This window comes from Maylandia zebra, linkage group LG11 (genome assembly GCF_041146795.1).
Source record: "Maylandia zebra isolate NMK-2024a linkage group LG11, Mzebra_GT3a, whole genome shotgun sequence".
Taxonomy (NCBI): Eukaryota; Metazoa; Chordata; class Actinopteri; order Cichliformes; family Cichlidae; genus Maylandia; species Maylandia zebra.
In genome coordinates this window covers 15,748,979-15,764,243 of record NC_135177.1, presented here as the reverse complement: position 1 = coordinate 15,764,243, position 15,265 = coordinate 15,748,979, and the positions used below count along the sequence as shown (strand labels likewise).

The window sequence follows — 15,265 nt, the reverse complement described above, 5'->3', positions numbered from 1 at the left end:
GACCTCTCTAAAATAAGATTTTCCACATTGTTTAATGATTTCAGAGCCGGTAACTGGTGCGTAAAATGTGCGCAAAATGGGCCACGCGCATCCAAAATGACAAAGAGCGAACTGGATTAGCGTTAATTCAGGCTATCTGTGGATGTTCTGGTACCAGAAAAGGTGCAGTGTGTTGGAGGCACGTAAAGCGCTACATAAATCGTAAAGCGCTACATAAATAAATAGCGCTTTGGGTCTGTAGCGAGCAGGAGGTGACTTATTCAGTGGACAGATACGGAATCCCCGTCCTCACACTTATGGATGCCACATCTCAACTCCACCCTCCCTCCCACCTACCACCTCTTAAGCTGGTTTTAATTGATCTCATAACCACTTTAAACAGTTGGTAGGAAAAGCGCATAACAATCACCCTGCAGAGGCACAGGAGCTGTGAGGAGGGGTCGGGGGCAGGAGGGGGGAAGCAGCACCTTCGTAAATACCACTCTCTACTCTGTATGAATGAGGAGCCAGCCGGATTAGGAAAGTGGCCCCTGCGGAGCCCTCCTCAGACCTGTGACATAACACATTGCCGAGATCCTTTTTAGGGTGACCGTGAGAGGAAATGTGGTCCAGTTTGCGCATGGCGCTAACAACCCACGTCTAAAGGTAGGACACTTGAAAAACTCATTTAAAGTCAAAGGGGGGTGGTGGTGGTGGGGGGGTGGGTTCATGTAAATTGTAAGGCAATCACATATTTAATCATATGCGCTGCGTGCCAGGGGGAACCTCCACACTCTGCAAGCCCTCCACTGCCCATCTGCAAATAATCAGGCAATCACTGCGGGGTACTGGCACACACACGTTTTTCAGCCCCTCTCTTTCTCTCTGCATCTCTCTCTCTCATTGCACCGTGCAACTTTTAGATAGCACACAAGATATGGAGTGCCATTTATGTGGTAAGAGCAGTGTTTCGCCCTTAAGAGCGCCTGTAATCTGCAGGGTTGGATGGTCAAGCAGCAAATCCAGCGGTGCACATTTGTCTTTAGGTGCCTCTTTATCTGTGCTGCTGTCTGTTTGTGTGTGAGGGAGAGTTCGGAGAGAGAAAGAAGGAAGAGAGCTGGGGGGTGGCCTAACCAGCAGGGACGAGATCAAAAGGTTAACTTACACATTTGACCTCAAGAACAGCTTCAGGCTGAGGACGATAAGCTACACACTGTTACCGCTCACTCTCAGAGCGGATGTTACACTTGTCATGCTAACCCCGTGCAAATATGCACAGGTTTGGCCTTTATTGTAATGTTTAAAGTATACGTGTGTGTTTGTGTGTGTGTCTGTATTGAGGGGGGTGGATATACAGCACTTTGGGCCAAAACTGCCATCCTAGCAAGCAGTGGGCAGTCAGCCAAGTCTTCAGTATTTGTTTCCTTCCTTTATTTATCACGGTTATATTGAAAGAAGCATGTGTAAGAGATCATTGTCCAATAGGCCTAGAAATGCTTGAATATTTTTCTAGCCCTCAAGGTTCCTGTGACAGTTTTATATACAGCCTGTCTGGCATGCACAGGGAAGCTATCCAAAGCTTTCAGGAGTGTTGAGACCCAGGCACGTTTAAAACTCAGTTTGGCCATGCTCTGCTCCCCCAGGCGAAACTGCTGTAACGAGGAATGAAAGACATCCTGCTTAATTTACCAAACACTGATGAGTATAAACAAAAGAAAAGAGAGTTTTTTTGCCACTGATATGCTATGGCACACGTAGCCGCATAACTGAGCGAGGTGTAAGGAATGGAGATGCCATCATAATGAGGGGAATGGGGGCGGGCGGGTTTGTCAAGGAGTAACGCTGCCGTTGCATGTGACCCCCGGCGCGCGGTCAAGATTGGGATCTTTGTGTGGTTTTCTGGGCTGGTCTGGTGTTGCTCACACACTGCATGGCATGAACCAGCCTCTTGTTTTGACTGTGGCAATTGTGCATATACACTTAAAAAAAAAGAAGTAAAACAGATGACAGAATATATTAAATTTACACCTCCTTACCCCCTATCGTGCCCACTAGAAATAGGAAAATGATGCCAATGAGCCCTGCTATGATATCATAGCTAGACACAAGGGTATTACTTTTCATTTTTATTCTCTGGCTAATGATGCCACCTGCTGACTCCATAAAATCAGGCTCGAGTAGGAGCGCTGCCTGAAGGAACAGGGATACACAGTGGGGCCCTAAGCCGTTTTAACTGGTAATGAATAGGTAATGGCAGTCGAGAGTGGTGAAAAGTTGCCATGTGATACTGTTAACCCTTTGTGCATCAAGCCAGAAATCCCAAATTTGAATTCCCTGCAGGTCATAGCATGGTTCAGATCAGATTCAGCTGTGGAATCTGTTACTCAACTGTGTTAACTGGGTTCCCAGATGCTTGTTTTTTTGCGTGTTTTCTGTTGAAGGACCAAAGTGATTAGATTAAACCAATGCAGAGTTGGAGGGGGCGAGGCTAGAGATGCATGACACTTGCAGCATGGATGTGTTTGTGTGTGTGTGGGGGGGGAATATGGTTTTAGTGCTAAAAATCACAAGATGTTACTGAAAATGAGTGAAAACGTGATACTCTCAGGTAGTGGACTCTTCTTAACTGATTCTATGGTTTACTTTGATAATACAGCAAAAGTTTGGTGGATTTTCTTTTTAGATGCAGCTTAGCTACTTGCACATAGTGCGCTCTCTTTTCTGAGCCCTGCACATCAGCCTGTGGACCTGTGTGTGCTGAAAGCTTGCACAAAGTCCCAGGTTTGTGGGTGTAAGTGTTAATGTTGGAACACAGCACTTCAGCGCAATATAATCTGTTGATTAAGTGTTTAAGGGGAATGACAGGGAACGCTCCAAGAAGCTGCTTTTAAACCAACCCTCGCTAGTCTGGAAAAAAAGTGTGTGTGGAGGGAAAAAGCCTGATGGCACGTCTGTTAACAAGACCTTCTCACATGATGCCACTCTACTCCAGGTGATGTTAGCACTGCAGCCTCACTCGTCTGTTTTTTTTTCTTTCTTATTCCATAGCTAACACTTGAAAGTGTGTTTGTTTTATTCGTGTGAAGCACGGGATTGGTCTCCGGAAAATGCTGAAAAGCCATCGGATCTGATCTCAGCAGAGATCCGTCCTTCTCACTCACCATCCTTGGAGGTTGTGCTGAGGAGAGAGAGGAGGGGGCTTTTTAGGGGATGAGGAAGGCATATTTAAGCAGATCAGCTGGAAGCGGCTGAATGTGAACAGCATCACCTGAGAGGGATTACAGCGGGCTGAGTCTTGACCTGAGCTCGAGCTCCAGCGTCAAGGAACAGAGCTCTGTCTTTTTTCTCCCAGGCCCTGTCAGCTAAGCTTCGAGAAGTGTAAATCTTTGTGTGTGTGTGTGTGTGTGTGTTTGTGTGTGTCTGAGAGAGAGAGTGAGCGAGAGAGGAAGAGTACTGGCAGATACATGGACACCCTGCAGGTGCATGTTACCGATGATCAAGGGTCCACAACACACATCCTCTCCCTTCACCCACCCCAACTTCTTCAACTAATCATGTTCACGGTCTGTCTTGGGGATTATCGTGGCCATTAAGGACAATGATTCACTTATGCACTATATTGATAAATCACATTAGTCTGACCCAGCCTCCGAACTCTGTCGAAAGACTAGCTCCTCGTCTGACCTGCACGTCGATCCCGGCCTGTAGTGCAGCTCCCACTTCAAGTCCCAGCGGTATCAGGTGAAGCCGGTGAAAGGCTCCTCAGTGCGTTCGTGCCATGCTACACTGCTGAAAAACCCCCAGCAAGAGGAAAAAACATGCAGTGGCATGAACTTTCTTCTGTAGGGAGACACAGATCTGGATTCTTTATTGGGCTCCACGACAAAGTAGGATGATCCGATCTGCTTTTTCTCCACTGTTTTACCATCTGAAAAATTCAGTAAATCCCAATGAATGAATTGAGTTTGCTGAATAACCTTTTTATTTATGAGCGTGTGATCGTGAGGTAGGAGATGTACTCATATTCGTCTATCAACTTCTTCCATCTCCAGATTCGGGCTCTCTTTCATAAATTCTCTCCCCACCTTTTTTGGCTTTTTTTTTTTTTTTTTTTTGATAGGGAGGCTGGGTTGGAGGGTTAGGAGGGGGATACGCATGGGGATGTTCCTTTCCAACTTTCAACTATTGTCATCTGAGGATCCCATATACTGGAAAAGCTAAATGCCAAACAGATGTTTTCAATTTTAGGCGATGTGTTACCACGCTGTAAAATTTTTTTCTTTTTTTTTTTCGGAAATGTGAAATAAAATAAAGCTATTATATAAAATCTTAGAACACACTCCATGTTTCCTCATGGTGACTGGAATCTCTCAGCAGCAGACAAAAACTACAGTGTCTGTCCAGAGTGTGAAGACTTTTTTTTTTTTGCATCCCTCACCTATGCCTGTTCCTTCGCAGCAATTACACCTTAATACGTTTCCTTATAAAGCTTCTAAATATGAGCAGCCAGTTTGGTCCAATTCTCTCAAGTTTATTGGGCCATAAAAGATTCTAATGTTGGGAATCATTTCTAAGTGCCACACATAAAACAACAAAACAAAAAGAGTATTTAAAAAAAAAACACATACAAGGTCCTTCCAGGTGGGAGAGCTGCCCAGAGCTGGGGATGGAGCCCCTCGAGCTTACACCAGAATGCATTTCCAGGCTGCTTACCTCTCACGTTACTAATACACACCTCTAAAAGAATCCAGTGAAGAGCTGTTTAGAGGTAATGATGTGAACACAATAGGCATCTATTGTGTTTTTTTTTTTCCTCAATGAATCTAATCATGGGAATTGTTAAAATGAGCCATTTCCCCTTTCGCTTTACACAAAACAAAGCATTAAAATTAGGCTTAAAGCTGGACATTTTAAGAAATGTGTTCATTCACATGAGTTAGATCATGCTTATGCCAGCAGCCAGTTCGCTTAGTTTAGTGTAAGCGCTGAAAACAGTCAGTCTGACTCTGTCCAAAGGCAACAAAACCACACGCAAAGCTCACTAATTAACACAATGTAATTTAACACACTACAGAAAGTGTAAAAACTACACTTACACTAGTGGGATTTTATATTTTCCCTGTAACATCGGTTTGTGTTAAACTGCAGTAAACTACTGCACTTGGATTCGCTATTTGCAGTTATTCTAGTTTATTACAATTACATATGTATATACAGTATTCTTTAAGGTTTCTACAACAATGTAATTATTATTATAAAATTGTAAAATGGTGTAAATATTTATGTACTGTTTTATTAGCTGACAGACTGCTGCTGTATGTTCACATAATACACATAGCAGTGATACCTAATGTTCTCATGACCTCCACGAAAAAAAGGAATAGGTTGAGTGTTGAGCTGTCCTTTCACATTTTAAGAAGTATAAAAACTTGTATAAAAACATACATTTCCTTCTTTACATGTTGATTATTTTCCTATTTTCCTTCTTCTAGTTATTACATGAAATTAGGCCAGTGGTGCTCGAACTTTTACATCATTCCTCACACGGCAGGAAGAAATACTTTCACGCCCCATCTAAACAAAACAATGACAGAAAAGCAGCTTTATTCATAAGATCAACTCATTCACAATGAATCCTTCAGTAACTTTTGTTTTAAACAAACAACTGTAACTTTTGTCACTAGACTGCTTCATTCGTCTGCACCACTTCTTCAAAAAAGCAACAAGTTAAACAGAATGTCAACATTCCCAAACATGGAAAAATAAAGTTGGGTCTTAGCCTTATAAAAAAGAAATCCAGAAACTTGTGAACAGAGATGAAAAATAAAGGATTTAGTGAGAGTTTAATACTTTTCACTCTTAGTGGCTGCAGTGAGCCTGTTTTTGACTGCAGAGCTGTGGCGGGGCGTGGTCTGCGGCACGGCTGCGGGGGAGGCAGACGCACCTGAGCGGCTTAAAACAGAATTAAGTGGGTCCTGTTGTTGTTGTATGTAGGCTGTAGCCGAAACGCTTCAGCTGCGTGCGTAAGGCGACAGCCGCAATAAAGAAGCGTACTGAAAAGTGCGAACATGTGGCCGGGTCTGTTGTGCTCCAATCCTGGGTTTCGGCACCACTGTAAATGATGCACGACAGACCTGACCACATGTTCGCACTTTTCAGTACACTTCTTTATTGCGGCTGTCGACTTACACACGCGGGTGCAGCTTTTCAGCGGATGCGCATATTATTAACGTAACTGCCGCAAATTTCTTTGTTCCGCAGTAAAAGGGATTCCGATGTTAAACCTGACTTTTCTGCCAGGTAACTTGCGCCCCACCTGCCAGAACTGTGGGTCCCACCAGCTGGGTGCGACACACACTTTGAGAACCATTGAATTAGGCTAGCTTCAGGCTAGCTTTAAGCTAGCTTGAGTCTGATGATAAGTTTTATGTTAAACGTCCAGATATCAAAAGTATATCGATAGAAATCGTCACTTTTGGAAAACGTACATAGCATACATAATAGAATATTGAGCACATTTATCACATCGTGTGCTTTTATCACTCCAATATGTGAAATGGTCAGGGTTAGGGTGCCCTTAGTCAACACTACACAGCATAAAATGACAACCAGAAAGCAAAAAATGTGTTTTCACAACACATAACATGTAATTTTCCTTAAGATATTTTATGAATATTCCATTTCTTTATAGCCGGCTGGCTCTAAATGTTTAGTGGATCATTTAGGGCCCAAGAGCCTTTGGAAGGAAGGCTAATGTATAGTGTTTCTAGAAAAAGCCACACTCAGTATGTGCTCTTGTTTACCATATTGATATGATCCTTTGTGTGCGTGTTGACTAGTACCTACTTTGCATTGATCTGCAAAGCCCGGAAATCTGAAACTCAAGGAGGCCCCTTGAGAAAATACACCAGCATGTACAGAAACAAACACACACACACTGACTCGAGTTTGGTGCTAAGGTCTGCTTCAATGCCTGTTAGAATGGCTCTAACAAGAAGGAGGCATGGGGCTCTCTGATTGCTACCCCCGTGCCCAGCCCACCCCTTAACACTCGACAGATGGACAAGACTCCTTCTTTTTTTTTCTCCCCCCCTCCCTTCTTTTATGGGACCTCTAATTATGCTTACATGCCACATCAAAATAAAGCTCAGCATGTAATGCCTTTGGTATGGAGAGGAAGTGAGCTGGTCAGATGCAATAAAGCGTCTCTCTGCGGCACGTCTGTAATTTGGTGGCCTGAGTATGGACACGGAGAGGTAAAGGTAGGGAAGTCCCCACTGCCGCCTGCTGAGTGCGTGGTGCGGTACAGCCATCTATGGAGTGGCACTGAGGTGCTTTATTGAAGAACGCTCAACAAAATCCGCTTTTCTTGCTATCTTGGTTTGCCAGTATCATTGTATACTGTGTGAAAGACAAAACCAACGCACTTTCAATTACATATAACCGTGACAAGATATTTTACCCCCACCCTTGATGCATCGTTGGCGGGGACTGTAAGCACCCTCTGTTATGGCTTTGTTATGGTTTTGGCTGAGGTTGAGGTTAATGTTGGTAATTGGGCACCCTCAGACTAAATAAGCCTGTGGAATTAGGCTTGGACTAGTTGAGACAAGAGCTTTGAATGATACAACGTGTCGAGCTTAGACCGGATTTTTTATTTTATTTTTTGGTTTTGTTTTCCTGGCCATGGAGCTGTGTTGAGGCTGGCCTGTGCTTCTGTCATCTAACTCTCAAGCCTCATGGTGTGAGGAGAGGAAGGCCTCATAGCTGCCTGTGGAGTGCAGAAGCACCCGGTGTGTTTTTAATCAGAAACAGGGCTGGGAGTCATTACTGGGCCTTGATGCTTAGCTCATTGTCTCTTTGACTCCCTCTGTGGAGAGAAAGGAAGGCAGAGGACGAGGAGGAGGAAACAGACCAACAGCAACGTAGCCTGCGTGTCGGATTTAAAAAGGTCTTAGAGGGTCATACCCTGTAGACTTATGAGGTCGGGGTAGAAGGAGCAAAAAGGAGTGATGGGAACAGAGAGTGCACGATAGAGGAAGGATTGGATAAGATCTGGTCTGTCTCTTATCAGAGCAAAGCAACAAGATTGTAGGTCAATCTTGTAATGGAAGCTATAGTAACAGCAACATTAGCCTCAAGGCAGTGAAGTGTACTTCTTCTCCTGTCAGATTTATTCAGTCTCACACCCCAATACTTGTCACTCAGCTTGATGAGCTGTGAGATTATATCCGAGATAACAGAGCACCTCTGTGTGTCTTTAAACTCCTCGCTAAACGGCTAGCATCCTAGCTGTCAAACTGTAAGTATGTACGCTCAGTATCTGAGCTCATTCCCAACCTTGAGCTTGGAAAAACAAAACATCTGTGTTGGCTTTTTTTAAGTTTTCGCTCAATGAGTTTCTTTGGTGCCGCAGGTGTGACTCTCCATGGGGAGCTGGTTATTTGTTGGAAAAAGGATGTGTTTTCGACATAAAATCCCCCCGAGCCTTCCCAAATAACAGTGTTTTATTTTTATATGTGCTTATTTTATCAGAATTGACAGGTTTGGAACATGCAGCATGTGATACTAGCAATGAATGGGCTCTTTATAGATGGGATCTGTAGTTGGCTTCTTCCTGTGAATTTCACAATAAAAGTCACCAACACGTACACTGTGTGACTGATGTACATAAAATTGCTACACTCTCATTTAACATTTTAGGATTAAAATTTATATTTTATTTGACTAGTTATGAAAAATATTTTTTCTGAATAAATTTGATCCTTATTTGTATTAAGAATGTCAAATTACATAGAAAATTCTGCTTATACACTGTTTTGGTGAAAAGAAAAAAAAGAAGAAAAATAAGAAAACAAAATGAAAAAAGAAACTTTCATTAACTATAAAAATGAATGAAATTGGTTTAATCAATAATTAAACTATTTATTTGTTTATTTAGTATTTTACTGTAAAAGTAACCCTAGACATTGGTTTGGTTAAATGAAGCATAAACTTTTATTCCATCTAAAGGCCACAAGATGGCAATAGCTGTGGTTGCAAAACGACTTCCAGTCACAATTAAGTTTAATTACGTTTTCTGTCTTTACCTCTGCAAACACTTTCCTGGTGGGTTTATGGGCTCAGTCACTCATTTTGGGACGTATTGAATAGAAAACTGTCTCATTTGCAAATCTTTGTCATACTTTGTTTAAAAAAGAAGGATTATCCATGCTCATTGGCTGCCAACTCATTATTGACAACTCACATGCCAAAGAGTAGTTTCACAGTCAGGTGTGCACCTCCTCAACACATCTGATTTTTATTTCTTTAAACCAAGACGATGACAGTGAAAATGCTAATCTTGAGGCTTTAAAACAAGACTTCAGAAACCAGTGGATGATATCCATCCTTTAAACTGTCTATGAATGACGCCCAAAGACAAAGAAAGTTACACTAAATATTACACTAATGTAATAGTGTGATGTCATGTAACGACAGTATTTTTTAGCTGTTTTCTCTAGAAGCAGATATAAATAATTATGTTAGCCTTGTAGCTTCATTCACTCATTTTCACTGACTATCCTTCGAGCACGAGTAGTTGCCGCTTTTCATGAAACACCAGTACTAGCAATCAACAGGCTCTCTGTAAATGCTCTCTGTTGTGGGCTTCTTCCTCTTCATGCATTTCACAATAAAAGTCATTGACATACACACTTTAACCCAGTGTGAGAAAGAAAACAAATTAATTTTAAACTGAAGCAGTAAGAGGAAGCATGTGCATTTTCCCACGCGTGCAGAACAAATCTGGTTTAAGGTGTGATTGAACAATCGAAGTACCAAAACTAACTTTTGCTATCTAGACTTTCCAGCTGTCCGGTTAAATCATTAGTGATCCGTTTGAGATTTGTTTTTGACCGTGTGACAAATACCAGAGTAGCAAGTTCTTTTTACTGTGCTGGGGTCTCTGCAAACTTCTACAGAATATATGCAACACTTAAGCTGCTAATGTCAGTCCTTGTAAATTTTTTAAGCCAGGCAGATTTTACGCACTAAGTTTCTAGTTGTTTACTTCTTCGCTTTGCTTAAAAATAGGGATTGTTTCATCAAATACCAATTCAGTCCATTGTTAGTCTAAAAGATATTGCTTAAAGCAGCTTCATTGTAAGCACTGCAGCAGTAAGGTTTATTTCTGACAGTCTAAGTGGGCTACACTTGGACCGGATGTCCTCCTGTGATTGGCCTAGATATTGCTTACAAATATTAGGAAAAACCTGGCTGAATGACTGACAAATTAACAAATGAAAATGCATCCATGTGGGACTCACAGAATAGGTTGATGCTTTAAATAACTAGAGCAAATTGTGAAGTCTCTGAGATTTTGAAGCAGTTTGTTGGAGCGCGCTCTCGATTATCCCCGAACTAATATGAGAACGACAAGTTAGGTGTAGTTTCCTCCCCTCTCAGTCAAATCTACACTTTGGGTAACGCTGTCCGTCACTGAATGAGATGCAGTCCCATTTGTTTCACAGAATGGGCACAGCTGTGTTCACTGTAATACAGTTCATTTTGTTGTATTGTATGCAGCGTTGTATTTTGTGGTCGGGGACATTTTTGTCGCTGTTTGTCTTGTTGTTGTTTTTTCCTCAGGCTGCATGCCACATGGGCTTTGGACACAAATGCACACGCACACACACGAGTGAAAGTCTAATTGCGGGAGAAAATTTTTAAGCTGTTATGATTTTAATGCAGCGCATTTTTATGTTGCGCCTTGTCAAACAGCACATCAATTGTGGTGACTGCCTTTGACTTTTCTTTCTCCATTAGGGTTTCTCACTAATCTTGTTTTAGGATGCAGACAATGAGACATGACTGTGGTAGAGACAAATGCTAGACAGAGAAGTATAAGCTTCAAAAGAACAAAAAAAAAAAAGAAAGAAAGAGGTCCATTAACATTTGTCAAATTCCTTCACCCTCCCCCCACCCCCTTCTAGTTATGCACTTGTGTTACATCTTGGCTGACTTCTCCTTAACTGGATATTATTTGATTTGGAGTAGTGCCAGGGCTCAGGAGCATGCGGCCTTAGCTGTGTAAACAGCTGTCACCAGCAGGAGTCATAACTAATAGGTATCTGTGGACAAGGGTCATGTGTAGTTTATATGTTTACCAGCTAATGGCTTCAGAGATGGTACCGCCTTGGTGCGGTAATGAACACTAGTGAAGTGTAATGGACAGCATGGGGCTGCTTAGCATCAGCAATGACGATGAGTGCACACATTTGTATTCAAAGGGTGAAAGCCTTAGTGAAATAGAATAAGAAAAATAAATGATCTCACCTCAACATTTATTTGATATATGTAACAAAGAAGATACTGAATCTTTATTGAGTTGATTTGCTCATAGCTGTAGCAGCAAACGCAGCGGCGTGCAGGTAAAAGGCGGGCACAGCCATTCAATCCATTCATCTGTCTCCATTGCATGTAATGATAGACTTGACAACCCTCCTACCACCCAGAGGGTTTTGGATGCGAGTATCGGCTTCTTAAATCTTATTGAAACATCTAACACATACCTTGGAAGCCTGTGTTCTTTTTTTTGTTTTGTTTTTTTTTGGGTGCAGTAGTCAAATACTGAAGAGCACGTGCAGTATTCGGGCTGAAAGAAAATTCAGCTACAGCAAAATGCCCCCCTCCTTCATGCGTTATGAAAGCATTTATTCCAAGGTTCTCTCAAAAGGCAATATAAGAAAAGAAACATGTCCTCCCGCGGGCTGAGTCCTGGCCTCTCAGAGCCAACACAAGCCGGTTTCTGTTAAGAAATCTGGGCAGTGCCAACCATTCAGGTGCCGGTTTGTGGTGGTGTGAAAACACGAGGCCAGATGTGACCCAGGCACCTGCTACAGGAGCAGGCGGCTCTACGCAAAACTGTACATCGCAGACTTGAGAAGTACCTCAGATGAACTTCTCTTTAAAGATTCTTTGTGTATGTGTGCGCTTTCTGGTAATTAAGTTAAAGAGAACTTAACAAAATAATGGCAGCTTTAGTGAAAGAAATATAAGTCTCAGCCTTCTAATGACCTGTGCTGTGACCATTTCTCTCGTCGAAAAGCTGGCAGCAGGCAGTTAAGTGAGAAAACAAACAAGGTTGCGGTATTTTCCCGTGAAAAAGTCGATATTGGATCCAGTCCAGTTTTTCTTTTTTTGACAGAGAGAGAAAAGTGTGGCTTTGATGTTTAGGAGTTTTAGCTTTTTTTTCAGTGTCAGGCACCACAACTGAAAGCGAGACCAGGTCTTTGCCATTTGCCCCCTGTGGTGCTCTCCACTTTTGACCCCGGTAAGCACTTCAGATCTCCCTTTTGGCCTCAGTGGGTGAAGTGCGAGTGTGAAGTAGTATCTTGTTAAGCACTTAATAAGGAAGAATTTTTCAACAGCTGTTCATGTTCTTTTCGTTTTTTTCTCTTTTTTTTTTAATGATAAATGACTTGATTCAAACACATTCTGTGAAAATGAAGATTCCATCAGGTGGCAGCTCTTTGCTCCTGCTCCCGTCTCCCAAAATTTGGCTACCCCTAAGAAAATAAATAATGAAACTCTGTGAGGCGAACAGAAAATGTCAAAGCTTTTAGTAACTGGCTGATTTATGCGAGTCCTCACAATTGGCAGTCTTTTCCTGGATCTAACATTCAGTGTGTTTTCTTAACGTCCAAAACCAGTGAAAAGAAACCAGTATGTTTCTTTTCACTGTTCCTTTAAACTTTCATTCTTTTTCATTTAAGATAAAACATACTGTATGTTTTTTTTTTTTTTTAAAGTTCCTTAGCAGAATAATTGTATATAAAACATGATTAAGTTACACAATACAGTGGAACCCCGACTTACGAATACCCCATTGAACGAAATAATTCAAGTTACGAAGGCACTGAATGGCAATATTTCTGCCCGTGTTACAGCAAAATGTCCGTGTTACGAAATCCGCTGGCTCTGATTGGCCGAGCCCAGAATGCCCAGAATGCCTTCCGAATGATGTGACAACCCCTTGGCTTTCGTAATTGCGCTTCGCTGTTCCACTTGAACGACATATTGTTATTCTAGTTAGCAATTAGCCTATAGCCTATCGTTCAGCATCACCTCACTCAAAAGGCGCAATGGGTGCTTCGACTTACGAAACTTTTTGACTTACGGAAGACCCTCGGGAACGAATTCATTTCGTAAGTCGGGGTTCCACTGTATAGAATTTAATATTAAAACCTATATTTGTATAGAATATTAAGATGACCCCTCCTGCGACCTGCTCTGACACTAAAACAAAGTCACAATTATCCATGAGGAAACAAAACTCCTGTTTTGTTATAATCTGAATATGTGACTTTTGTACTTTATCTTCGTATAACCAGCATTTCTTAAACTGTGCGGTGTATGGGGCACAGTGCGTCATTTATATTAAAGTCATCGTCATCATTATCTGATCAATATTTCATATCCAACTGAAGTTGCATAGAGTGTGTTTAACTTGATAGGAGAACTTTTATTTTACACCTTTGACCTTGAGTAATGGTCACAAAAAAAAACCAAGTTAGCATATCTTGACCATCTTAAGTTGAGGCTAATAAATGTTTTTGAGAGAGAGTAAGTTTGTATAATTTAAAGTAAAGCCAAGTAATCAAATTTTACAATGATGGAATTTGCCCTACCTTCAGCTACTATTCACTAACACTAATTCCACAATTTACTGTAATTGCTAAACATTTAAAAAGCGTGAAAGTAAGCTAATTTTTTCAAGTAAAAATCTGAGCTTTTAATACAGCATTGATGGCAATTTCTTATATTTTTATTTCAGAGTTCCACGTTTAGCAGTTCATTGTGATCCATCCAGCTTTTTCTACTTAAAAAAATAATTTATTTTCCCAGCTTTGTGAGCCAGTGATAGGAAGTAACAAAACCTTAAGTTTACGGTCTGTTTTCGCGTGACACGTCAGCAAAAGATGATTATCTTCCATCTGGAGCTCCAAAAATATGTTTCTGGCAAGTACGAAAAAGTCACGTCCAAGTTTTTTTGTTTTTCAGATGTGTGAGCTAGAAGTGGAGATGAGTTTAGTCAAGGTGATGACACATGGGGAGGGGAGCGTGTGCACGGGTTAGGGCGGGAGAGATGGAGCAGAAGCTACATGGGGTGCAAATATGCCAAATATGCCCGATGACTTTGCTGATCCCTGTGATGTCCTCGGTCGCCTCCTGCACTGGGAAAACCCACAGCCAAGTCCCACCCAGCGGTGTAAGAGTGTGTATTTGTGTGTGGAGGTGCGTGTGTGAGTGAATTACTAGACTACCCACACGGTGAGCTACAGGTGTGAAAATTAGGTGTGAGGTTTATGTGTGATAAATTACCAACATGTGGCCTAATCACAGCCACTCCACCTTTCCCTCCACCCAGCTTTTTCCCCTCAGCCATTTCTTCCTTCTGTTCTGAGAACACATTTTTCCCACAGCTTGAGTGAATTTGAGGGAGTGTAAATACTGAACTATACAAATTCCAAATGGGTTTCTTTCTTTTGGGAATTACTTCTTATTTTGCATGTCTTATACTTCATAAGTAGTTTATGCTCTTTCAGTCAGTGTCAAAAACTGTTAATGTACTGACATTCCTGATATCAGACTGCCTAGATATACACTAGGTTATCAGTTATCAGCTTCTCCTCATTTCTTTATATTTTGTTAGGAAAATGGGGAATGGGTGCCGTGATTCACTGAAATGTAAAACAAAAACAAAGTTTGTACAGTTCTAACAAGCCTGAAAGTCAATGGTATGACCATCTTTATTCTTCAGCACAGCCTGAACTCTCTTAGGCAAGCTTTCTTAGAACTTCTTTAAGCAGTCTTCAGGAATAACTCCCCAGGGATCTTGAAAGACATTCAAAGCTCTTCTTTGGATCTCTCACTGCTTCACTAACGTTTAGGTCTGGGCTCTGGGGAGGCCAGTCAATGACTGATAGTGTACCATTGTATGTTTTACCATCCATGTATGCTTGTGTTGCATTGGCAGTGTGTTTGGGATTTGCTGCCAATCAGACACTTGTCAGATGATTTTTGCATAGTGGCTCAAAGTTCGACTGTACTTTTCTGCATGTATAATTCCAACAATTTTGATAAACATCACTGGCTTAACTGCAGCCCAAAACCATGACAGATGGCTGTAGACACTCACTGTTGTACCTCTCTCCCGATGTCCTCCATAGATGTGATTTGATACAATGATTTGATCAAAACACTACATCATCACTACAAAAAACCTGTTTCCACTGATTATCAG

The 15,265-nt window shown here is 41.7% G+C and overlaps 1 protein-coding gene across 3 annotated transcripts in view; it reads left to right on the top strand.

Moving 5' to 3' along the window:
- The window catches only part of rspo2 (R-spondin 2), a 60,941-nt gene that overhangs the window by 1,506 nt on the left and 44,170 nt on the right, over positions 1–15,265 (top strand). The window lies entirely within an intron of this gene.